Source organism: Chinchilla lanigera, unplaced genomic scaffold (genome assembly GCF_000276665.1).
Source record: "Chinchilla lanigera isolate Chin_1 unplaced genomic scaffold, ChiLan1.0 scaffold00008, whole genome shotgun sequence".
In the NCBI taxonomy this organism is placed as follows: domain Eukaryota; kingdom Metazoa; phylum Chordata; class Mammalia; order Rodentia; family Chinchillidae; genus Chinchilla; species Chinchilla lanigera.
The window spans coordinates 21,638,286-21,665,542 of record NW_004955409.1 but is presented as its reverse complement, the minus strand read 5'-3'; the positions used below and the strand labels follow the sequence as shown (position 1 = coordinate 21,665,542).

Genomic DNA, 27,257 nt, shown 5'->3' with positions numbered 1-27,257 from the left:
ATGTATTTCAGCAGTATGTGTTCCCTGGTGGGCTTTTTGACAGTCAGACTCTGTATTATTACTTATTGCAAATGGAAAAGTTAGGGTACATTTGAGTTTTGTCTGTCATAGGGTACAGTGCAAAGAGGGTGGAAAAAGGCACTTGGGTTTGAATCCTTGCTTGATTACTAATAAATAAATTACTTATAAATATTACTTATAACTAACCACAGGCAAGCCAGTTGTCTTTTCTGTCCTATTTTCTCAACTGTAAAATAATAACATCTATCTTGCAAATTGTTGTAAGAGTTGGGTATAATGGATTCTTTCATTCAATAAATACTTATCAAATGCCTGTATGAGCCAGGAACAGTGCCTGGTATGGCACTTGTAACATAACAATAGCTAATCAGTGGTAAGTAAAAGGAATATGTTCAGGAGTGGGATAATTATTGCATTCTTCTGTGACATGGGACAGTAAAATTGGATTAAAATAGAGAGATATTTATAAATGTTCAGCATTTATTAATCCTGAAGTTCAAAGGATTTTAGGCATAAGCTTTTTTTCTTCCCTTCTCACTTTTATCAAAATATGATTTTCGGGGCTGGGGATTTAGCTCAGCGGCAAAAGCGCTTGCTTGGCAAGCGCAAGGTCGTGAGTTCGGTTCCCGGTACCGGAGAAAAACCAAAAAAAAAAAAACAAACAAAAAAAGAACAAAATATGATTTTCAGCAAGTTGAAAACATGACTGTCATGCAAATATGAATGACTACTTGTCAAAGATTTTATCCATCTCATTACTTAATGATAGATCCAATATGAAGACAAAATTAGTTCTGAGAGAGCAGTTGAAGGAGAAGCATACAAATATATATTCCATCTTGCGAGATAATGTTAGAGTAAGAGGTTGGTTAGATATAACATTGGTGAGTGACCCACAGGACAGCAAAACAAGAATCTTTAAGGTTATATTTTTTTATTTGACAGAATTCAACCACTTAACATATGATTTTGTAATGTCTAGTCTCATCTAATAGGAAATAGAAAAGTCACACCTAGGTAATTAGATAAATAGTATTTGAGTGAGCTTTGGAAATAATATGTTATGAAGATACTGAAAGGGATTTTTATATATTTTGCTCTTATTTTCAAGTTTTGGATATTTTTTAGAATTCTGGCATTAACCAGTTAGTATTGTGAATGTAGCAGAAATTATTTTCTTGTGGTTTTCAACAAAATTAACATTTTCTAAAATATGTAGATGTACATGTGATTAGCATACTCTCAATTAATGTTCTTAAAATTAGACAGGTTTTGGGTAACATCAATTTCTAAAAATAATACATAGGTTAGCAGAAAGAAAGGGGGCATTTTTGCTAAGTAAAAAATCAGGAAAGAAAGTAAGGAGCATATTGTGATACCTTTGAGTCAATGCTATTAATCTCCGAAACTATGTCCCTATAACTGATTACACGTATTATGAATTCTATAATGTATAATATGGTATAATATGAAACACACGTGTCATCAATTTTGTAAGATATTTGCTCAGAAACAGCCATGTTTATTATCTCCACAACCTTGTAGTTGGAGCAGACATATTATGCTTTTCATTTTAGGGATAAAAAATGTGAATTAGGAAGTGGTTCAGCAGCAGGGCCAAGGCTGTAAATCAGTGCTGCTGTCGTGACTCTAATCTATCAGACCTGACAGGTGGAGACGGCTGTAAAAGCAGCCCTTGGTTCCCGGACGAGTAACGCTCCTAAGGAACGTTTGCAGGTCAGTTGTTTTGAACCTGACACACTTTTTTTTCCCCCACTGAAATTGCATGATGAATGAAGGTGATGTCTCCAGTTCAGCCTGCTAGAACCTTTAACCCACAGTGTGTCCCGTACATTAGCAATGCAGAGGCCTGTCACCATTTGTTTCTATGGAGAATCACTTTGGACTCTTGTGCAGCACAGCGAACATGTGCTTCTGAGCCCCACCTTCCACTCGGGCCATAGTGCTGAGCTGGAGACCATGTCCCGCCTCACACAGAGGAGGGAAGCTCTCATTGTGGTGGAGGAGAGGCTGGGACCAGGGTGGCAGAAAGCATACCATGCAGAATTCTTGGAGAGAGGATGGTACAGGTGTCTGCAGGACAAGGCCTGATGTCAGGGATGAGTTTGAGGAGGGGACCCTGAAGCACTGGGCTGGACTGGGTTATAGACTGTGTTGGGTGTGGACAGTGGCAGAGAGTTTTGTAAGAGTGGCAAACCTTGGCAATGGGAGGAGGGCCCTCACCTCTTAGCTTGTGAAATGGTGCATGTGGTGCAACCCACAGGAAAGGTTCCCGTGGCACAGACGGGGCAAGTGGAGAGAAAGAATAAAGTTGCCTTTTTCTTTCTCCTTCTTTCGTTCAGCTTATTCAATAAACTGGTTGCATTTCTTTAAATCTTCTTCTTGGTTTTATAGAATGTATTATGACTGACTTGGAAGATTAGATAATATTAAAAAGTACAAAGAAATACAAAAGAACTCACAAATCCCTTCATCCACAAATGAGTATTATTACCTTAACAGCTTCAATCAGAATTGGAAAGCCATTTCCTAAATGGCTCTAGAAAAGATTCCAGAAACGTCTCAGTAAAGGAGCCTGAGGTCCAAGCCTCAGTGGTTAATAAATTCCATATTCCTCTTCTATCATTTTCTCAGATTAGGTAATGTTACAGGTTTTCTCTAGTCTTCATTTTTTAGGCATTCAGTAGATCAGATTAGGTAATTTTGTCTTTGGGGATTTGTTTTGCACTTTCTTCCCAAATTAAAATGAAGCAGGTATGGAGAAACGGAGGAATCTTTAGTGTATGAAAGTGTGAGCTGCGTGTCACAAGACGTTGAACTGTGAATGAGAGGTGTTCCTATTTATGCATATACTTGCCAATGCTAGGATTTGCTAGGATTTGCTAGTTTTTTCAGTACTGGTGTCTGAGAAAGGGAAAATGCTCCTCATTGTTATTTCTATTGGAATTCCTTGCTGAGGTTCAATTTTTTTCCATGTGTGGGGAAAGGAGTCAGAGATGAGATCTGAAGTGAGGAGAGGGAGGTTGTTTTGGGTGCCCATGTAGCAGTGGAAGTCCTGTGTAACAGTGGGGCTCACACACCCTGTGCATCTTAAGTGAAAAGGGGATAATGCCATCTGTAAAAAGGGGATAATGATAGTATTTGTTTCACTGAGCTTTTGAGAAGATTAGTTGGGCAAGTACCTGTGAAATCATTAGCCCAGTGCCTAGAACATGCAACTCTTAATAAGTGTCAACTTATAATTTTTTTGCATATAAAACAAGGTGATGAGCTAGACCATTCCTAAGGCCCCACTTCAGGGCCACAACTCCAGGTCTACCATACTGAAAATGTACCGCTGTCCTTATTTGATCCATAATCTAAAGAACTGAGGACACAGCTGGCTTAAAATGAGCAAAAATGAGCTGGATAATTGCTCTCAATTTAAGCAATATATGCAGCAAAATGAATCAGGAGATTAATATAAATAGCATAACCTGTAAGCTGTGGCTCTTACACAGTGAAAGACAGAATCAAGCTACTAGAATACAGCTGACAACATTTATCGCCACCTGTTTAGCTAAGCTTACGCTTGTATTGAAGAAGATAGAAATACAGCTCAAAACTGTGAATGTAAATTCTATAGAACATGAAGAACAGTTATCAGCTGTCATTCATCTCAGCCTCTACTGAAAATCAACAACTCTTATGTAGAAGCCAAATGTAAATATTTGAGGAGATGTTTGAAAAAGTGGAATATAGCAAGCTTATCAAACAGAGTTAGAGCTGTTGACCTGTCAGTATTTGCTCTTCCAAGTCAAGTTGTTGTAAGCTCATCTCAGTTCATTCAAATATTGAGCATAGTGATTTTTCTATGGGTAAGTTAACACTCCAGAGTTATTTTTTTGACCCGAGGAAGGAAAAAAGCCCTGGTCTAAAAGGACCCAACTGATATAAACTTGGAATTCTAGAATCTAACAGTTTAAAGAAGTTTAGAGACTTAATCTTTTCTCTAACATTCCTGGTGATAATTTGGCCTCTCCTTATATGCTGCAGAATTGTAGGTGTTACAGGTCTTCCCTGAAACTGCTGACACCCCTCTCCTTCCAGACACATGTGCCCATCTCCTTAAAATTACACTTGGCCGTAGACTGCAGTTGGCCAGTGAGATTTAAGTGGAGATGATGTGAAACCACTCCAGGCAGAAGCATTTAAGAGTCAGGGTGTGAGTCAGGCTCTGTTTCCTTTTCATGATGGCCCCGGGGGACCTTTATGGGTGTGGCAATGTTAAAAGATTATGGAGCCTCTGTCACTTGGGATCTCTGGGTGCAAATATGGGCATGATTTTGGTGGCCTGTACTAGGCAGATAGTGTGAATAAGAAGCAGACTTCGTGGGGTAAGCCATGGAGACTGGGGGCTTCTTTGTTGCTGCAGCACACTCTTGACTGACTCGATCAATACTTTGTAAAACTTTGCTTTTATGAAAACCCCTTTTATAGCTGGGTGGAAACATGACTTTAATGTTGTGGCTCACATTGAGTGAAGATGTAGCTCCATATAAAAGTAAAATTAAATCTTTTTAAGCCATCTGGAACAGAAGAGAATTGTCACGTTTGTTCTTCCACATGACAATCCTTCAAATGTCAGAACATAAATATTATGCTCCCTATAAGTCCTCTTCTTGTAAAGAAATTCTGTTTTCCTCTTGACACATGGTTCTTCGATTTTTACCATCCTGATTATTCTTTGTATAGCTTTTATTTTGCCAATGTCCCATTAAAGTATGTCTAGAACTGAATAAAATTTTTTTAAAGATTAGCTACTGCATGGAGATCATTACTTTGCTTTTTTTGAAATTTATAATGGTGAATTGTAGAGATTTATTGGAGGCATGTTAGTTTAGAATGTGCTTGGAGCTTTTTTCACTTGGTGCTGAGAACTGAACCTCGGGCTTCACACATGCTACGCATTCTACCACTGAGCTACACCCACAGCTTCAGGGCTGGCATTTTGAGATGAGATTCAACATAGAGTTTGTTTCAGGAAAGATTTGTCCCTCTCAGACCCCACTGAAAGCTAATCTTAGAGAGTAACAACATCTGGAATACGAGGTGGGCTATAGCTGAAGTCCAACTCAGGGTGAATGGAAATTACTGACAGTTTTAATGAGAGAGGGATAAATATACAATTATGTTACACAAAAATAACTGGAAAAATTAAAAAGAGTAATCACTGTGTGCAAGGGTTTGAGACTAAAAGTAACACAGTTTTTAAGAGCCTATTAAGTGCAAAGCACTGAGCTACATAGTTGGCCCATTGGTGAAGACATGAAGGTGTAGATGGATAGTAAATACGGTCAGTGAATATGATATCACGATCAGGTATTATACATATGCATAAATAGGTAAACAGAAAGGACAGAGGACAGAGACTGACAGAGGAGGACAGAATTGTTAAAGTAGAGATTTGAGAAGCAGCTGTTTCTAGTGATGACAAAGTCAATGACTATAATAGAAAATCCATCTGAAAGGATTAAAAGCATTTCAAGTCTAGAAGTAGAGTTTCCTTGGGGACTATTCAATTACAGCTACACATTTTCTTTATTCTACTTCTTTTGTTCTTCTTTCCTTTATATATTGCTGTTTTCTTTAGGCTAAGTTGTCCTCATGGTAACAAGACAGCTATCAGCAGTGAAGAAGAGTCCATATTTCCTGGTTTATAACTAGCGGGAGAAAAAGATCCCATTCCTTATAATTACTGAACAAAAGTTCTGAGCATTGCTTGGGTAGAGTTATTCCTGAGTCAATCATTCTGATCAGTCCTGCACTAATTCTGAGGGTAGAGCTAATGTCTACAGTAGAAGTATTGCTACTGAGAAAATAATTGGAGGTATAATTAGCCAGGGCAGAAGGTGGCATAAATCCTGTGTCAGTATGTATTAGTTACTTTTCTGTCACTGGCACAAAATACCTGACATACAGAACTTAGGGGATAAGATATTTATTTTAGATCACAATTTCAGAGGTTTGAGTTCATCTTAGAAGGATATGATGGAGGAAAGCTTCCCCCATTGTGGAAATCAAGAATTGGAGAGACAGGGAAAGAGTCAGAGAGAAAGGGGTCAGGGACCAGATAAGGTCCCCAAGGTTGCGGCCCCATGATCCAGCCAGGCATGCCCGGGAGTGTGCTTTACTGGTTTTCTTGTGTCTCTGAAGCCAAGGATATTGATAGTCAACATTAACTATCACAAGGTAACTCACAATGCTTACTATAGGATCTCAGAAAAATTGTTCTAGATTTAGAGGTAGAAATTTTTACAGGTGAATGGAGGTAGTAATGGTTGGATTTGGGGAATGAAAAAAGACACTGACATGAACTCCTCACCACTGAATGTATGAGGTCGGAGAGAAGAAGCAACATTCCTTTGTATAAGGAGCACAAGAGAAAAAGTTTAGGAGACGGAACACTTCTTAGCTAGTGGAAAAAGGTACAGTCAGGGACACAGGTTTTAATAGACTTCGAGAGAAATTTGTGGCTTAGAAATGGCAGCATAGAAGTGTCGAAGCCATTAATCCATATGCAATTATACAGAAGCTCTGGCCAAACTTTGAACATGGCCACCTGCTGATGGAGGGTTTAAGATATCTTATTGGCAGCTCCGAAGAGAGTGGCTATTTAGAGGACATCTGTATTTTGAAAGAACATGAGAAAAAGGTCAGAGTAGTGATGGGGCAGGGAGGAAATGGGAGAGAAGACTCCTCTAGGAAATCTTTTCTTGTTTTTCTTCAGTTGGATGCACATTTCCTATTACAGAGGTAGTAATTTTCCAACTGATAAAATTTTTAGTTAAATGGTAACTAAAAGCAGGTGTGCGTTATGATCATTTTGAAATCTGTGCATAAAGGACCAGTTCCTGGGACTCCAGATTCCAATAAACAACACTTTGTTCACCTTCACAGCCATTTACTTACTCATCATTCACGGACTTGCACCGGTTAGAGTGGGTTTCTCCCTCCGTGAACTCCCAGGTATCACCTGCCCTTGGTCCTCTGGCCACAAGCACACCTGCCCTTGCTCACCATCGTGTTGTGGTCCCCTCTCTTTCTTTCAATTCGGCCGAGAGGTAACGTAAGGTTTGCATCTGGAAATCCACCCCCAGAGAGCTGGGTAGTAGTCTCCATTTAGCTCTTCTTAGTCAAGATCTCATAGAGGGTGCACGTGGTTACTTCCTGTGTTGCTCTCTCCTAGCACTCCTCCACTTTCCCATAAACCCTCCAGGTACACTAGAGAGGCCGCTCTCACACCAGCTGGGGATGCTGCCCCTTGTTACTTGGCTGTCCCTGAGCTTCTGACGCTCTTGAGCGCCACCTTCTCCTGTTCTCTGCACAACAGAATGTACTCACAGGCCTGCTGAAACTTTAAGCAGTTTCCGTCTCTCACTCTCATTCCTGTGCTACGTAAACTCATTTGTTTTGACCGCTATATCTGAATATTTTATTCAATGACATTTCAGGTTTCTGTCTCTAACCTACTACAGTATTTTTGGTTTTTCTTTTGGCATTTACCAGTTTCTGCCTTATGTGGTTGGTTGTGTGTTTGTCCAGTCTGTGTTTATTACCTGATTCTTGAAATACAGTATCTGTCCTGTCTTCACAACACAGCCAATGTTTTACTTCCTGTACTTGAGTACAAGGTTGTTTTCTCTGCCTTAAATTCTCTAAGGTACTATCACAGTGCTTTGGGAATAATTTTCACTCAATTATTTGATAAAATAAAGACACTAGTGGACAGATAAATACACGTGTAATTATATTAAAACCTTTAGAAGATGAAGATGATGGAATTTAACTTTTAAATTAAATTCATACATTGACAGTAATTTCTAAAGCAAGGTGAACACATTTGTAACAGGCATGCTACTATCCATCTTTTTGCAGTCATAGTAAAAACTGCTAAACATCAAGCACTAATTGATAAGCCTGGATGGTTTCTCAGAATTGTTCTCAGCTCTGTACTATTGACGGCTACCAAAAGTGATTAGCACAGACACATGATATTGAGCATTTAAATCATTTATTAGACCAAGCAAGGCCATTGCAGAGAAGATATCTTTTGAAACTCTATTCAGTTGGCAGAGTTCTTGTTGAAGGAATAAGTCTATTGTGGTCTGTTCTATTTCTGAGCAAATCAACAGGAAAAGAAAGAGAATATTTCCCTTTTTAAGTCGTAAGTTGCTTAAATCCTAAAATATTGTACATATCATGTACATAGTCCTTAACTGCCGCTATAAAATATACCTGGGTTTAGAGAAAATGCTACAATTCTTATAACTCATGAATTGTCCATAAAAGTTAATTCTTTAGGTAAGATGGTATTTCCAGTAGGTTCTCCAAGAAATATGATATAAGCAATAGTGTTAAAAGTTTTACTATCTGATGCAGTTGAAATCTTTATGCTTATTTTGAAAGATAGAGCTGCTAACATTCCTCCCAGCTATGATAAAATACTCCTAAATCTATATTTTATTATCCTCTATATTAAAAGAAAGGATAATGGTACTATTAACACAATGGTTGTTAATCTAATGGAACATCTTTTAGTTTTACAAGGCTGTCTGTGTAAACAGTCATTAATCTTTGGAATATTAAGATAAAAACCTTAGAAATATCCAGTTATTAATTTTTAGATATACCATAAAACTGAGCACTAATGGCAGAAAACCCATAAAACAAAGTTTTAAGACCTTTGTGATGTTAATTATATGTAGAAAGAGGAGCTGATTCAAATACCTTTGCATTTTTAGTTGATTGTTCAAATTCTAATTGTTGACCTAAATTCATACATGCCTTAAGAATAGTAAATCTCCAAACCTAGGGAAATATTTCCTATGTAAAGAAAGAGTAAATATTTTATTGTAAGAACATTTTGCTCTCATTTTTTAGCACTCTCTAAATATGTGTTATCAAAGATATGATTAAATAGGTCTATTTGAAGTTCAGACTTTTTAAAAGGCCTTTCCAAAGATTTCCTTGAAAATAATTTTAAGGTTAAGACAGTTATAATAGATTTTTCCACAACAGTAAATACTAAGAATGTGCCTAATATTAAAACTTTAAAGAAATTTAATCCCAGGAATAGTGAAGCATAAAATTGAAAGTATGAGAGTAGGAACTGATTTGTTAAAATGACCAAACCAATAAAGGTTAGTGTCAAAGAACAAAAGTACCCATTCTGGGGAATTCCCATGATCAAGCGGATTGACTTGGTGTTTCATTTCTTTATCATTTCATTTATTTTCAAGGTGTGAAATTAAACTGTGTACTTCAGTGGATGAAAATTATATTAACTTTGAAAGATCTGAAATCTGCAGCCCTTTTACTTAGAGTACTGAGAAAGTCTATAGTTTAAAAATGAGGCCATTTAGCCTTTTTAACAAGTTAGAGACCTATGAACAGCTAAGCAAAGTAAAATGTTTTAACAAAACTGTGCAATTTGTATACATTTTATTTTAAAATGTATGCTATGTGCGCCAGTTGGTCTTAACTGTCCACTGCAAGAAGACTGCATGAAGAGACTCAGGAGCAATTACATTATGGGGCACTGTGTTCATTGGTGAATTGGGACTCTGATCTTCAAAGCCGGATGTGTTGTGAAGAGGTATGGCCCCGTTGCAGGAGGTGGGCCATTGGCTGCTGCCTTTTATACACCTTTTGCTGGTGCTCTTTCCCCATTCTCTGCTTCCTGGCCACCTTGAAGTGAGCATCCTTACACACCATCCCTTTGGTCATGATGCTGTGCCGCACCTCAGACCTGCAGTGATGGAAACCAGCTGAATATGGACTAAAACCTGCTTATGAGAGAAATCTCTCCTTCTATATCTTGTGAGTGTCAAATACTTTTTCCCTGCAATGAGAAAGGTAACCAATACACATTGCTCTTATAAAAAAGGAAAAGCTATTGATATCTGTTCATCTAACAGTTTACATCCTAACATGTTCTCAATATTGTACAATATGCATTACTATATCAACTGTATGTCTTAGTCACTTCCTTGTTTCTGGGGCAAAGTACCCAACACCCACAAGTTAATGGAGGAAAAGTTTATTTTAGCTCAGTTTCTAGAGGTGTCTGTCCATAGCTGGCTGGGCTCTAAGGCAAGGTGGCAGGGCAGAGGAGCAGAACGGAGGAGAAACAGTTCATAGCAGGGCAGTCAGCTGACATCCAGCTCTCCTTCTTCTTTCCCTTTTTATTCCATCCAGGCTGGAAGCCTATTGGTTGGTGCCACCCACACCAACCTTCAGTGTAGGGCTTCAGTCATCAGTAAATCCATTCAGCCACACCCATACTAAACAAATCAGTAGACTAATACAGTACCACACACCCATAATCCCATAAGTACCATAAACCTATGATCCAGCTACTTTCCCAAAGCCTCACCTATAAGTATATGAGGCTTTGGGGGGACATTTGAATATAAGCCATAATACCTTAGTAGGCCAACTTGTTCAAATAAACTTGATATAATTTAGTTTAATGTAATCAGGAATCAATTTTATTAAATGTACATATCTTATTGCCCAAGAAAGGAAGTTATAAGGAAAATTTTAAGTGATATTCAAAGAAAAAAAATCACTTGAGGACACTTAACTTTCCACAGGATGATTTTCACATATATTTATTACAAAAGGAAACTACAAATTACTCATGGGATGCTAAAATTGAACATTACTATTGTGTCCAGAATGATAGCTTCTAAAATTTGTCCATGCTTTAATTCTTAGAATCTGTGAAATTCTTATTATCACATAATGGATAATTAAGATTGCAGATAGAACTAAGTTTGCTAACTGACCTTAAATTAGGGTGATTATCCTATATTTTTCCATTGTCCAGATTCCATTGGCCTTTTCCAAAGCCTAGTGGAACTTTTAATGTACAAAAGGGAAAGGAGTCATTGTCAGAATGAATGCAATGTGAGAAAGACTTAAATGTCTATTGCTGCTTTGAAGATGTGTAGGAGGTGGCTAACGCTGGAAATTGGTCACATATAGGGGGCGAGGCAAGGTCCGAGAACAAAGAGCTCCCAAGGCAATACAAGCTGCTTCAGTACAGAGAAACACCAAGCCTGAGACAATCCAGGCCATTAGTCCCTAGGCAAGGCTGTGTCATGTGACACTAACTTTGTCAAATGAGTAAAGAAACGTCCCTATGGAGGTTGAGCAGTTTCCTTTCCTCTGATCAGGGGACAGAGGGCTCCACCTGATCTCAGCTTTTGTCTCTTATATTTATTTTTCCCATCCTCTTGCAGTCTTTTCCCTCCAGGAGCTCCAAGAACCATGCTGGGACATGGTAGAGATGCTGCGGGGCCAGAAGCCAAGAAATACAAGTGGTTCCTAGAAACTGGAATAGACAACAAAACAGTTCTCTGCTAGACTTCCAGATATAACACAGCCCTGCAGACACCTTGACTGTAGGCCAGTGAGAACTAGTTTAGATTTCACAGCTCTGCAACATCAAGATTTTGGATTTGCATTCCTTATGACCTCTAGGTTTGTGATATTTGTTGCAACAATGATAGGAAGCTAGCACAATTATAGTAATTTTTTTTTTTTTTTGAGACATGGTTTTGCTTTGTAGTTCAGGCTGGACTTCAACTTACTGTGTAGCCTAGGCTGGCCTCAAACTCACTGCAATCCTCCTTCCTCAGCTTTTTGAGTGCTGGGATTACAACTGTAAACCACCACACCTGGATATAGTTAGATTTTTGTGGAGATTTTAAGAGTAAAAATTTGAGACCAATTGAAGGAGAGGTAACTAACTATAATAGTGGTCATAATCTACTAGCTACATTGGCTACTCTGTTGGAGTTTATAAATTTTATTTACATGCAAGGCCTCATCTGTCTTTTACTGTAACTCAGCCAGTGGAAATGGCCATGTCAATGTGTATTTACAGCTGAGGAAACTACTCAGAGAGCTAGTGTGGTATAGAAAGATATAGAGCCTTGTGGCCTCTGTGCCAGTACCCATCCCTGGTGAGCATGGAGAAGACATTTACAACCAGGAGCCTTGTTTCTATTTGTAAAGACTCAGTTCACTTAGACAGAGGGTTAGCAGCTATTTGACTTTCAAACCAGGCTTAAAAGTTATGAATATCTTTGAAACTGTTCTCAAGAAATCTTCTAAGGCTTTGTTTGTGTGTTGATGAATATGAAGAAATTCCAATTTCTAGTGACTGAGAAAATGCTAAACAACTTTGTTTGTTTGCTTAGCTAAGAAAATTCAGTATTGTACAACTGCTAGTAAAATTGAGGAAGAAATAACCTTCTGGCTATGACTTAATTTTTCTCATGTTCCCATCTATTTGTATTATTCATTTGAACTTCATATTATTGAACTAACTCAGTTTTTGATAAAATTTATATAAATCAGGAAGTAAGAAGTTCTAAGCTATTATTAAAGATGGACAGTGGGTAGAAGTAATGCATTCTGCCATGGGAAGGGTGTACTGTGAGACTGTCTCGCCAGATTGTAAGGAGATTTACATCTCTAAGGTGTGGAGAAAGAACTTGCACTTAGAAATTTTCTAGAGTAAATGTTCTAAGGCAGGATAAATCAGAGGACTACAGTCAGGAGGAAATTTGTGGAAGGTTTAGTCAAGCTGAAGGGAATGGTAAGGCCATCTTGGTTACTTTGAAGAGCAGTTCAGCCATGTGTGGTAAATCTGAATATGCATACAGTCTAGGACCTAGTCATTCTACTTCTAAATATATATTGTAGGAAATTCTTGCACTCATGCACCAGGAGATCTGTGCCACAGTATTCACTGTTACAGGAAAGGGTTGTAGAAAAAGGAAACATTCATCAATAAGAGAATGAATGAAAACATTATAGAATGTTAATGTAATAAAATACATGAAATAAAAACTAAGTGAACTAATTCAGTAGACATCAACATGGACAATCCTCACCCCCAATATTGATGGAAAATATAACTTCCATAATAAAACATATAGTACAATATGATGCTACCTATTCATGAATAAAATTGTGTACAGGAAAAAATATCCAGATGGTAGTTAGCTTTAGTGTAGGAAGAAGACAGAATGGGGTTGAGGTGCATTCAATACTTTGTATAACAAATGACTTGAAGCAATTATGGCCATTTAAAAATTTTTTAAAATATGAAATATTTCAAACTTCCATAATAGAGATAACCTAAGAAACCCTTCACTTACTGAAGTTTTTGCTTCTTGAAAGTAAAATTGTGGTAACTCTGTAGGAAATACACAGCATTGGTCTTTTTCAAATGCATTTGGTATCACATGTATTAGTGTCCTAGGGCTGCTATAACAAATTAGCACAAACTCAATGGCTTAGAATGACATAAAATTATTCCCTGTTAGTTATAGAGGCCAGAAATCAAAAATAAGTATCACTAGGTTAAAAACAAGGTGTTAGTAGGACTTTGTTCCTTCTGAAGGAGCTTTGGAAGAATCCATTCTTTGTCTTTTCCAGCTTCTGGTGGCTGCCACTATTCCTTGGCTCATGGCCACATCCCTCCTGTCTAAACATCTTTGCTCTGTCTTCAGATTGTCTTCCCTTTGTTTGTGTCAAACCACTCTCTCTATTATTTGTTATAATGAAACTTGTGACTATATTTAAGGCCCACTAGACAGTTCAGAATAATCTTTGCATCTAAAGAGCTGTAATTAGTCACATATGCAGATACTCTTTTTTTTTTTTTTTCCTAATAATGTAATACAGATTACAGGGCTTAGGACCTGATATATTGAAGACTGTTATTCTGCCTGTTACAGTGTCAGATTTGCAACTGTTTTTTTTGTTTCTTTTTAATTCTTTTTTGCATCTTAGAGCCATGTCCCCATTTTGGTTATTATGGACCTTTAATATTTAATGCTATTTCTGCTGAGAATTTCTAGGGCACATATTTCATACTCAGTTCCTCAAACAATGCACAGTGTTTCTATTTTTTCATTACTATGAGCATATGGCAATGACTGGTAAAGAGACTAAATTCTACATACTGATTAATAACTTTTGTTATCTCTCAAGTAGGGATGACTACTAGCTTTGGAGTGGTAGTCAAAGGGAACTTATCATTATTTCAATATTGCTTAATAAAAAATGCAATTGTGTATAATTTGTTTACTTAAAATAAATAATAATATAGTCAGTAATTAAATGTGGCTGTTTTGACACTTTTACTCATTTTGGCTTTAGTTTCAATGTTTATGGACTATTTGTTAGTTTGAACTAAACTTTGAGTAATTATTTATTTATTTATTTATTTATTTATTGCTTTTGTCTCTTTGAGATAGGGTTTTGCTATGCAGTTGAGGCTGGCTTTGAACTCACTTTGTAGTGAGTTCAGCCTGGCCTTGAACTCGCAGTGATTCTCCTGTCTCAGCCTCCTGAGTGCTAGGATTACAGGTGTGTGCCACAATACCCAGCTCCTTCAATTTATTTATGATTATTGTTTTGCAGAAAGATTGTTGAAAGACTGTTAAAAGAAACCATAAATATGAGAGAGACAGTGACAATTCTTGTTTACCTAAATACCTGCATTGTTAAAAAGCACAGTGGCCCCATTTCTGGCCAGTGCTGCTTACACTGACCTCACTGAGCTCCAGCTGTAACTACAGAATACTACAGATTTGTTGAAGTATTTTGATTTTGATGCTGCTGAGATTACAGTATCTCTTAAATCTGACTATGGCAATAACAAAGTGTAAGGAATGATTATCTGCTTTGAAAGGAATTAGTTAAATGAAGTACAACCCTTTATTGCTGAATGTGTTTAATTCCCAATTACCAATTCACACGTTATGGTACTTCCTACTTACATCTACTTTTTTGTCAAACCAGATTATAAATAGCCAAGTGCAAAAATCTAAGATGAGGTCATGTTTGTTTACTTAAACTAAATATATGTTTTAAATGAATGAGTAAACAAATAGAGAAAATTAGCATCTAAGGCTCTGTGAGACAAGAATACCATCCGAAGCTGTGTTTATACTAATTGTTTATTAACCAAATGAGAGCTCTCCAAGCAAGACTCTCTCATAACATGAGTTTTTTTTCTAGCAAAACTATTTGACAATAAGCAGGCATGACAAGTTTAGAGCTTGAGAGCAGGCTTATAAGTAACTCATACAATTAAAGTGTGATCACATAAATACATTGCATTTTCCAGCCAAATGAATATGTTTACCTCTTCCAGGTAAATTGACCTAGTACTCAAATCAGTATCAGAATTCAGATCAGATACCTGGAGCATGCTCTTTCTGTCTGTATAAGAAATTTCTCTGGCTAAGTTGTAGTTGATTAGGTTTTAACATTTTAGGAATAGATCAAGGTAGTTGTCTTTTGGTGTGTGTGTGGTCTCTAAGGTCTCTTTCCACATCCTAGTTGGATTTATATAAATTCCCATTAAGGATATAGTAGAATTAGATAATAAGGGAACATAGTTGTAGAATATAAATGATAGATAAACATTTTTAAAGTTGAATGTTACTTTTCAATTCAATGATTTGTGAATTGGAAATCATCAAAAGATGAGTTCCAGTATCATAAGGAAGAAAATGTTTTGGAAGAGATTTTGGTTTTATTTTCATTGTAACTCCTTAATCTAGAGTTCCCACCAAAAGTGAATGTTTGCTCTATTTTCATCTAGACGACTGCACAAGCCAGGGTTATTTTGATTTGAGTTTATTTTTATTATATGGGATTGTTTACTTCTGATAATGAGGTCAAGGATATGCCACCAAATCTTTTTATTTTGTTCTTCTAAAGTGAGATGAAGTATTAGTTCCTCAACAAGAGTCATGAAATAATTTGTGCCACTGGAAAGAATTTGTTGAGCACTCATTTTTTACTGGGGAGAAGAAGGGATTGAGTGATTGAGGAGAGGGCAAAGTGGAACACTTTGTTCCAGCCCAACAGAGTTTGTAGCCTCATTGTTGTGCTGTGTCTTAGTTACTTTTCTCTCATTGCAGGGATAAAATACCCAACACCCAAAGTTAAGAAAGAAAAGGCTTACTTAGCTCAAAGTTCATAGAGGTTTCAGTTGGCTCCAAGGAAAGGGTGGCATGGCAGAGAGGCAACAGTTCCTGGTGGCAACAAGAGCAAAAAGGGGAAACCAAGCCTCTTTCTGTCCCTCATATTGTATTCGGGCTACCTGCCCTACGGCGGGGGAGCACTCACACTGCCAATCCCAGCACTAGACAATGAACCAGTCACAAACTCCAGATTCAGCCACTCTGAAAAGCAACCCCCGCATCATCACATGAGGCTTTAGGGTGACATCTAGACACAAATCATAACAGGATAATATGGACGTCAATGGAGGAAAAGATTGGGGGTGGTCCAGGGTCCCCAAGAGGCAGAGTGGGGAGTTTGATTAAGCAAGAACATCATTTGGCAATGTGATACTTTAAGGTAAGTTGTTAAGAATGTGGAAAAGACCAAGACGATCCCTAGGAAACTTTTTCAAAAACTGTATTTATTTTTATTAGTATGTTTGTAACACATATGTTTACATCTGTCTTAGGGAGTAGGTACATATACTTAACAGATCTTACTTCTTTTTATTCCCAATCTGTTCTCCTTCCTCTGTCTCAGTATCCCCTTTCCATTTACAGAGGATCTACCTCCCTGTTTCCCATTGTCTATCTTTTATTTTGTTTTACTTTGAGTTTCTCACATAAGAGAAGTTGTGTGATACATGTGATTATGTGTCTCTGATGCATTTCACTTAAAATTAAGGTTTCAAAATGTAGCCATTTTCCTATAAATGACTCAAATTTGTCCGTCTTTATGGCAAAGTAGTACTCCATTACATAAAAATACTGTGCCACATTTTCTTTATCTAATCATCTCTTAATGCATATATAGGGTACTTTCAAGATTTAATCATGAGTTTGCTGCTATAAACATGGGTATGTATGTATCACTGTGGTATAGTATCTTTAACTCTTTTAGGAAGATATCTAGAAGAAGAATAGCTGGGATAAATGAGTTGCTAGTCTTGATTTTTTGAGGCATCTCCATAGTGATGTCAACAGTGGTTGCATCAGTTTACATTCCCACTAACAATGGAGAACAAGTTCTCCTGCCACCTCCCAGCCTCACCAGCATTTGTTATTTGAATTTTTTGATGGCAGCCATTCTTCCTGGAGTAACAATGAATCTGAATGTTTTGTTAATTTGCATTTCTCTAGTGGCCAGAGATGTTAGCATTTTTTCATGTATTTATTGGCCATTTATACTTCTGAGAAATGTGTATTTATTTTAGTCTTCCACTTTTTGATTGGGTTTTTTATTTTGCATATTCTGATTTTTTTTTTTTTGAGTTCTAAGTAAATTGTAGATATTAGTCCTCTGTCTTAAGGGTAGCTAGTAGAAATGTTTTTCCATTCTATAGGTTGTCTCCTCACTCTGATTGTTTCCTTTTCTGTGTAAAAGATTTATAATTTTTATATAATCTTATTTATTGATTTTTGGTGCTACTTCTTATTAATTGGGATTGCTTAGAAAGTTTTTTCTTGTGCTTACATCTTCAAGAGTTTTATCTATTTCTAACAAAGTAGTTTTTCTGTTTTTTTTTTTTTTTTGGCGGGGGGGGGGTTTCTCCTGTACCAGGAACTGAACTCACGACCTTGCTCTTGCCAGGCAGGCGCTTTTGCCGCTGAGCTAAATCCCCAGCCCCAGTTTTTCTGTTTTAATGTCTATGTCTTTGATCATTTTAATTTTATATTGGTGCCTGGTGATAGATATGAGTCTAGATTTAATCTTCTGCAATTGTGTAACCATTTTCCCAGCATCATTTGTTAAAGAGGCCATCTTTCCTCCAGTGTACACTTTTGGTTCCTTTGTCAAAGAGTAGGTGACTTAGTGTTCATGGGGTTGTTTCATCATCTTCTGTTCTATTCCATTGATTATGTGTGTGTGTGCATGTGTGTGTGTGTGTGTGCAAGAACCGTGCTGTTTTATCACTAAAATTATGAAATAATACTATTCCCAATAGCATAAAGAAAAATTAAACCAGGTGTGGAGTTGAACCCCTGTAATCCCAACACTCAGGAGGCTGAGGCAAGAGGATCATTGTAAGTTCAAGACCAGCCTGGACTATACAGTGAATTCAAGGGTAGCTTGAACTGCATAGCGAGACCCTGTCTCAAAAAAAGAGGAAAGAAAAATTAAATACTTGGCAATTAACCTAACCAAGAAGTGAAAGACATCTATAACCAAAATTCCAGTACTCTGAGAAAGGAAATCAAAAAGTTACCAGAAAATGGAAAGATATCCCTTATTTCCTGATAGGCAGAACCAATATTGTCAAAATAGCTGTACTACTAAAACTGATATATAGATTTAATACAACTCCAATAAAAATACCAACAGCATCCTCACAGAACTAGAAGAAACTATCCTAAGATTTATATGGAACCAGAAGAGACCCAGAATAGCAGAAGGTATGCGGGACAACAGAACTCGGCAGGAGACACCACAACAAGATTTCAAGTTACAGTGCAAAGGAAACTGTGTGGGTTAGTGAACAGGGCTACATGGGAACTCATGAATTTTAGTCCTTCTTGCATATTCGAAGCTCTTGAGAATAACCAGAGGCTAGAGAAGCAAAGTAAGGACAAGAGTCACAACCAGCCCCCAAAACTGTGTCTACTGATGCCAGGGCAATGTCTGCTTCTCTTTATACTGGATGTATGTTTTTATCCCCTTGGTAAGTTAAAAAAGATTTCAGTTGACATTTTTCCCTTAGGGAACAAAGGATTTGTGCAGATACTGATTATCATAGTATTAGGGGATTTTAACCCTCAACCCAAGCACGTACATTAGATACCTAGTCTGCAGCCCCGGATTAGAAAATTTGCTTCTTCTGAGAGCTGCTATCCTCAGGTGGAATTTTTTCAAAAGTATATTAACTTAATTTAATGTTTATTTCTCAGAGAGACTAGAAAACATTTTAGTAATATAACTTGTTCAGTTCATGCTGTCTCTGGCCTCATTACACACAGATAAGGTTAGAAAAAATTAATTCAAAAGTTCCTGGCTCTATTCTCACCATTCTTACTTGGTAATTTAATTTAGAGCCTCCAGTTTTCTGACAGCTCTCTTCTGTCTAGGATGACTATCATGGTTAATAGTAAGTGTAGTCAAAGTTTATGCTTGTTAAACTAGCATCTTGTATTATTTAGTATGTGCTTTGATTTCTTTTCTTTTTTTTAAAGCAAATTATTATTTCTAATCCTCGATTAGCATATGGCTGTATGGATTTAGTAAGCACCCTTTTTATGCATCCACTTTCTGCCTGGGTCTTATCTAGTAATGTAGGAGACCCCCATGGATGAATAGAGCACCCAGGAATACATATTTACATCTGGAAACACAGCCAGTGCTAACCCTCTTTTTTAACTCCTCCAGACTCTGTGTAACTAACACCTCTCTTTTAAGGACAGCATGCAGAGTTGGTCAAACCAAGTGAATGTGGATGGAAGTGGCTGCTTTCCCTGTGGGATGTTGAGGTAATATTTGATGCTCCTGGCCACGCTATATATCAGCCAGTTCCCTCTCTGTCCATATAATTGGTTTTTCTTTTTGCCTTCAAATAGAAAGATTCCAGGACTGATCCCTACACAAACATGGAAAAAACTGAACAAACTAAACAAAAGCTCAAATTGTGTGCTCGACTTAATTCTGAAATTTTATAATTGAATCTGGGTCAATCTTGACTATGGGGAGAGTATTTTGAGGAAGCTATGGTTCTTATTTGGATAAATTTATATTCTTTAATGGAATGAGGTAAAAGGGAGAAAAACATGATTTTACAGTATCCATAATTGGTGAGATGTTGATTAGAATCACAAGTAAAGTTTTCCTGTAAAATATTCTTGAAGAAAGGGAATCTAGGTGAGGCACAAAACAATCAATAAGACCCAAAACAACAGCAGTAGAAACAATTGGGGTGGAATGTTTAAATACTGAAATATAAACAACAAAATTAGAATTGAGAATATTCTGTACCTAGAGGGCTTTCCCTTTGGGTTTTCTAGGTACCTTAGCAGCTGTCTAGAGAGAACCTTCTCAGTTAAAATATTGTTGTCTATGGAAAAGAATCCATAGCAGGATACAGCCCGCTATCAATTGGCCCAGTCTTGTAGCCTGCACAGCACCAATCATGAGCTCTAATGTACATCAGAGACTCAAGTGGTTACGATGTGTCGATGCAGGTTCATCAGCTGCTAACGTATGCACTGCTCTGGAGTGGGATGTCGATAATGAGGGCGATGCGTGTGTGAGCACAGGGAGTATTCAGCATCATTCTCTACCTTTCTCTCAATTTTTCCATAAACCCCAAATTGCTCTAAAAGTTAAGACTATTGAAAAATAAAATCTGTTAACTAAAAAAAAAAATCTTAAGAAAGCTTGAAGGGGAAAAAAGACTGGTTAATTTGAAGACAAATAACACAAAGAAAGAAATGAGTCCATATGTAGAAGGATGTGAATTAAGCTATTGTCTAACATGTTAGCTTATTATGGCATATTTTTAACTGAAATATTATGTATAAGAAAACATCAGAAAATTAAATAAAATCCATTTTGGATCTCAACAATTCTGAATTTACTAATAATCATCAATTGTAAGATGGCTGTTAATAATTTTATATAACAAAACATGAGGATCATTTTGAAAATATATATTTTTGACAAATACTGTCAATATGGTATTAATTAAGAAGCTGATGAAAAGATCATGAATGTATTCAAAGGATGACTATTCTCCTTGCATTGTTTTAAAATATTTAAATAATAAATATAAAGCAGTACTTTTTCTTTGCTTTACAGTACATACTGATTTCATTCACTGTAAGGAGTTGGTACATGCACATAGTGCATCTTAATTCTTTTTACTACCCTGTCTCTACCCTCCCACCTCTTCCCACCACCTGTTGGTCCCCTTCCCATTTCCAGAAGAATCTTAGTGTGCCTTAGAAGCAGTGTGACTGTGCTTCCATGATTTACAGTGTTTTTGGTGAACACTCTTTTAAACCTTTTGCTTGGTGTCTGGTGCTAGGATGTATATAGTGAGCTATAACATGCCCACAATTGCCCCTTTCTTCTGACATTGAGAGTTGGTTTTTTGGGCTGGGGATATAGCTCAGTGGCATAAGTGCCTGCCTGTCAAGCACAAGGTCATGAGTTCCATCCCAGGTACAGCAAAAAAAAAAAAAAAAGAAAAAAAAAAAAAAAAGAGAGAGAGAGTCAGATTTTTAATTCATTTCCTCCCAGAGATACTTTTGGTCCATTATAAGTTACTTGTGAGGTCATTGCTATGATTTAGGTCTAACTATCCCCCAAAAGACTCATGTCATAGAGGAACAGCTTTTGGAGGGTGATTGGATCACGGGGGTGCTGTTCTCATCAGTGAATTAATCCATTGATGACACATAGCTAAATATGTGGTTAGCTGGTGGGACCTGGTTGGTAGATGCTGGTCATAGGGAGCATGACCTGGAAGGAAGTGCCCTGGTCTCTGGCTCTTCCCTTCTTTCTCTGTTTCCTAGATTCCATCATGCCTTTCTTCCATCATTCCTTTTCACCAGACCATTTCTGCCTTGGAACCAGCCAACCATAGACTGAATCATCTGAAACTGTGATCCAAAAAAAAAAAAAAAAAAATCTTCTTTAAGTGGTGGGTATAGATTATTTTGTCTCAGTAACAGGAAGCTGACCTATACAGCCATTGTCTTGTTTATAAGACACTTTCAGATACATCTAAGACTTAGAATTTGTTTCCCAGGGGACTTCTGAGCTTTACCTTTGAAAATATGCTTCTTTCATATCTACTCTTCCAATTCTAATCTGAATTCCCACAGTGGGCACCACCTAGAGTCAAATGGAGAGTTCCATTCAACAAGTAACAAAATGTTTAGAGTAGCTTTTTATTTTGAAGGCATTCAGTAAATATCTACAGTGGAACAGGGATAATGTGAGCTAACCACTATGCAAAGGTACAACTTCATCTTCAAAGAATTCATTCTATAGGTACTTATTAATGTGTGATTATAATACAATGTGATAAGGTATGTAATAGCAGTATGTAAAGCACAGCAATAATACTGTAACCAATTGGAGGAGGGGTATTTACACGCATGGGTGCAGAGTTGGATACAAAAGAGGAAAGAGACTGTAGGTTCCTGGAGTGTAGGGGTGTGCCTATTGTTGGGGAGGCTGTGGAGGAAGAGCTGAAGCTCAAACTGTGGAATATAGACTGAAGGGTAAAACAGGTTTCACTGTGCTGTATTCCATGTGGAATCTTGGAAAATCTGGAATCACTGGAGGATTCTAAGATGGCAGAGACTTGGACTTGTAAGTGAATTAGAGAAATGACTTTGGTTGCACAGGGTAGGTATGGATTAGATTGCACTTGTTACCCAATGGAAAAGAGATGGAAAGATGCATAAAGAGAGTATTGTAATTTGCAAGCAAGAGATGGTTGATGGTTTAATGCAAGGGGAGAGGGTATTTCAGACTTCTACGTTATTTGTCAGACAGAATCAACATGAGTCAGCAACGGGACAGCACTGTGTTTGAAAGAGCAGCAGGAGTCTGAAGATGCCCGGGTTTCTTATCTGGATAGCTGTATGATGATGTATTTGAAATTTCTTAGAATAGGGAATACAGGATAGGAAAAATTTTACACAGAAGGAATAAAAAGTCACAAGAATTTTAAAAGTGAAGAGAAGAGGGAAGAGGAGTTGCAAAAAGTTTAGAAATGTAGATAAGGACAGAGAAAGGACAGGTAGAAAATTTATATAGACAGAAACAGACAAAGACCAAAAGGAAGAGAAAAATCAAAGAGATGCGGAGTGAGACCTAAGGTAATACTTGGGATGAGTCCATTTTCAGCTTTTGGTAGTATGGGCTCTGAAAATGACTACAGGCATTACTGCTTTTTTGTTCGTGATCACCAGTCAAATGATGAGTTAGAGGCAAGAAAAGAATGATGTGGAGAGGGAAGGAGAAGAAGACAGAGCCAAGTTATCTTGTAGTAAAACCTATTGTTATCAAGATCTCAGCTCTTGGAAAGGAATTTGCATGCTTAAGATTAGTGTTCCATGAAAACCAACTTAATGTTTGCACTGGGTTCATATTCCATTGAGAGATTTGGAACTGAGGAGCTAGAAAAATGAAATAAAGAAAATAGCTGTGTTCTAGTTTTTTTTCATGGACTGGATAGGTAAATATCCTATAAAGGTACAACGAAGACACCCAATCCTGCAATTGGAAAGAATTCACAGAGATTAATTTTTAGTGATTGCTGTAGTAATTGTTTCCACACAAAAATAATCATGAAGGATTCTCACATTCACAGAACTATTTTGGTGGGATGGTTAGGATGATTTTGGAGTGAGTATAACATATCTGTTTAGAAAGAACTAAGTAGTCTTATTTTGTTCAAAGAATATAAGCCTTGTCAAAACTATGAACATTCCAACACTCAGCATCTAAAAACTTAAGGAAAGGTAAAAATTCTTTGGATTTTTCACCCTATGAGATCACTATGTATCAAAATTCTCCTCTGGGAATTTTGTTTGTTAAAGGCAGACATATTTTGAAATACAATTTATATTAGCATAGTCAATCAACAATCAATTGATTTTCAGTTCCTGAAAGTGCAGCTTCAAATTTAATCAATACAGAGTAGAGGATCAGTAATTAAACAGTAATGATTTTTTTCAAGTGGAGGTAGTTAATATTAATGTAAATTGCTCTGATGTGAGAAGGTTCAGGCTGTTAATGTTTTTGTAAGTGATTTTGAGAACAAAACTAAGTTTTCAATTACGTTATCTTAGGCCTTAGTATATGGAATTTAAACAAAAGTATATGAACTCATCACAGCAAAGGTGTGTGACAACCCGAGAATTAGTTTACTAAATGGAGAGACAACCTGTGCATTTATGCAAGGATCCTGTGATTTTTTTTTTTTTGCTCATTCAACTGCCAATTCATTTGAGATGTTAGTTTAATGCAAACAGTGGCACAGGGCAGCAGAATAAACAGACAGGAAATTAGCAAGCCTTCAACTAGACTGTGCTTCAAAAAAGGCTACTGTGATTCCTTTAACATCCCTGTGACAGACACTGGGATTGATGTTACTCTCCATCAACATAGAATTTCTGCCCAGTGTTCATTTGGCCTGTACTGTGCATTTTCCTTACAACAAGTGCTGAAGAAATCAAATATTAATAGCTCAGAAATTCTGGAGGACCACACCTCAAGATGTGGTCATCAGAGGGAAGGGATTGCTTTCTTCATTTTGAAGCTATGGCGAGATGTTTGTCTAAATTTTCTGTAAGTAAAATTATATAAGGAGAGGTTATGGTGCTGTGAGGAAGGTTTTAAAGGGACGATGGTGATCAAATTGCTTTGGAGGAAAGATTGAATTAATCTGTTAGTTATGCACTGAGCCATTTGGTCTCTGAACCAAAATTTAAGCAGAAGAAAACTTAAGCAGTCTGTTGTGTTGTGATGGTTTGTAATGAGAATGGCCTCATGAACTTGTAGGCATGGTTCTTGGAACAAGACTGGACCTGGGGATGGTAGATGTAGCAGACTTAGGAGGTAGAGTCTGGTCGTGGAGGAGGGATACTGGAGTAGGTAGATCTCACTTCCCAGAACCTCCCTTTTCTCTCTCTGCTTCTTCCACTATACCTCTTTCCTGTGCCATTTCTACCCTGGAGCCCGAGGGCCCTGAATTGTCACTGTGGGGCAAAATAAACCTCTCCTCCTGTAGGTTGCAAGTTTCAGGTATTTTGTCCTGGCAATAAGAAAGGGACAAAGACAGTAGGTCTTAGTAATTCAGAATGACTAAAGTCTGTTGACCCCAAGGAGTAGGATGGTTTATAATGAGAAAATCAATGAGAAGATTTATTTCAAAGTCCAAACAAGAGCATCTCTAGTGATCTAACTATTTTTTCAGTTGATGTGGGACAGATGGGGTACAATGATGATAGTTTAGATAGTTTTGTGTGCAAGCTCAGACATAATAGCATTTGGCAGGCCGTGTATTACACATTGAGTACAGACTGAACTGCAGCCAGTTGAAATTTGATGTGAAATATGGCAAACTATGACACACTTATTTACCACAAACAGCTCTTTCTTTTGAGTAGTGCTACAAAATCAATATGGAGTTTCAAATTTTACTTACTTTTTAATGTAGTTTAATGCATTAGTAACAGCTGTGTACATTTGGAGAGTTTTATAGTAAATCCCAGACATCAAATAATTTCACACATAAATACTTAAATATGTTTCTCTAATACACAAGAGCTTTTAAAAAATCATAACCACGAGACCATTAGCACACCAAACGCATTTGACATTTATTCTTCTATATTAGCTAACACCCAGCTCTTGTTCTATTGTTCCTCTTTGTCTCAAAAATATCTCTTCATACTTTATTGAATTTGGGATCTTAAGACCTATGCATTGCATTTGTTTGCTATGTCTCTTAAGTTTCCTCTCCTCTAATTATTTTTTCATCTATAATACTTCCCTCTTTTTTCTTCCTTCCACTTACTTGTTGATTCTATTGGGTCATTTATCTTTTAGAATTTCCCAATTCTGGATTGCACCTATTGTTTCTCCCGGTTTAATTTTACATATTCATGTCCCGATATTTTCTAGATTTTATGTAAGTGAAGTTATATACAGATAATTGATTAAATTAGCGTCCTTTCTTCTCTTTAAAAGATACTTCATGAACAATGCTGTACAAAGGGTGATCAAGATACACAGTGAATGTTTAACATTTATTACAGTAAAAGACACATGAGTATCAATCCCCCTCAAAAAACTTCCCCTTGCTTCTAACACAGTCCTCGCACGTTCTTGCCACTTTCTGAAACAGTTCTGAAAGTGTTTTCTGTCTTCATGAGATGTGATCAAAAATCTGATGAATGAGTGCTGCTCAGCAGAAAAGCAGGCTTGTAAAACATGCTGTGCGCTCACTCACCTTTTCACCAGATCTGGCAGTGTGTGGCTCCTGTCTTCTCCAAAATCAAAATGGCCATGAAAGATAAATGGTTTAAACTGATTCAGGACACGGTGGAAGCCATAACAGTGTAATTAAAGACTCTCACGAAAGAGTACTACTTCCCGACCTGAAAGTGGCAGGGATGATGAAATAAGTGTGTTTGAAGCAAGAAGGGGTATTTTGAGAGGGGTTAATGGCAATGTTACTGTAATACATTTAAAAACTAAACATTCATTGCATTTTTCTATCATGCCTCATTTACTTCTTATTGTATCACATGCTGAGGCACATAGCTCTTGTCTCTCTCATGATGGTGAGTCTGATGAGTAGGTGCACGAGGTATCAACTGAATCCCCACACTGTAATTCCCTAAATATTTTGTACCTAATGGGCTCATCAGCCATTGGTGATTGTTTCTTAAATCCATTATCACATTAAAGAGTTAATTACAGCATTGCTATTTCTTTTGCAATTATTAGTTGTGAATCTCGTGAAAAATCTTCCCCTAGTCATTTATTTGGTTAATCTGAAATCTGATCCATATGGGAAGACAGTGACAACACAGACATTTTTCATTTATTTACCAATTACCAACCGAATAAGCTGGTGTACTAGAAACACTTGAAATAGTCAATTGTTTTATTATTTTCATATTTTATAACTATTTTGCATGTCACTGATTATATAGACGTAAACATGTATGAACAAATGGCTTATTGCTTTAATCTATCAGAGTAATTATTCAGTTTGGGCTGATGAAATAGTTCCATCTTTAGCCAGTAGAAACTATTTTGTGCATCTATTATTCATTTTCTTGACGTCTATACTTTTTTCCTCAAAATTGCTTGGTTTCTAGGACTCTTTTTTTTTTTTTTGTCCTTTAACTAGAAACTTAGGATTCTGCAAGTTACCCTTCTCAGTTGTACTCTGTCTCTCACCTCTATGAAATACTCCGCCCCTAGAGCAAGCAGAGGGGAGACACAGAAAAGCAGCGGGCTCGCGCGGCCCCTTCAGAACTGGAAACCAACCGGGGGTCTCCAGTGGCTGTGGCTCCTCTGGGCGCTGGAGGTGCTTCAGGACTGTGGAAGATCCCAGGGATTCCACAAACATGGGTTCCCTGGCTTCTTCCACGGTCTTCTCTGTATCTTTTTTT

The 27,257-nt window shown here is 37.2% G+C and overlaps 1 pseudogene; it reads right to left on the bottom strand.

Moving 5' to 3' along the window:
- Nucleotides 1-27,257, bottom strand: part of LOC102007523 — a 76,733-nt pseudogene that overhangs the window by 49,180 nt on the left and 296 nt on the right.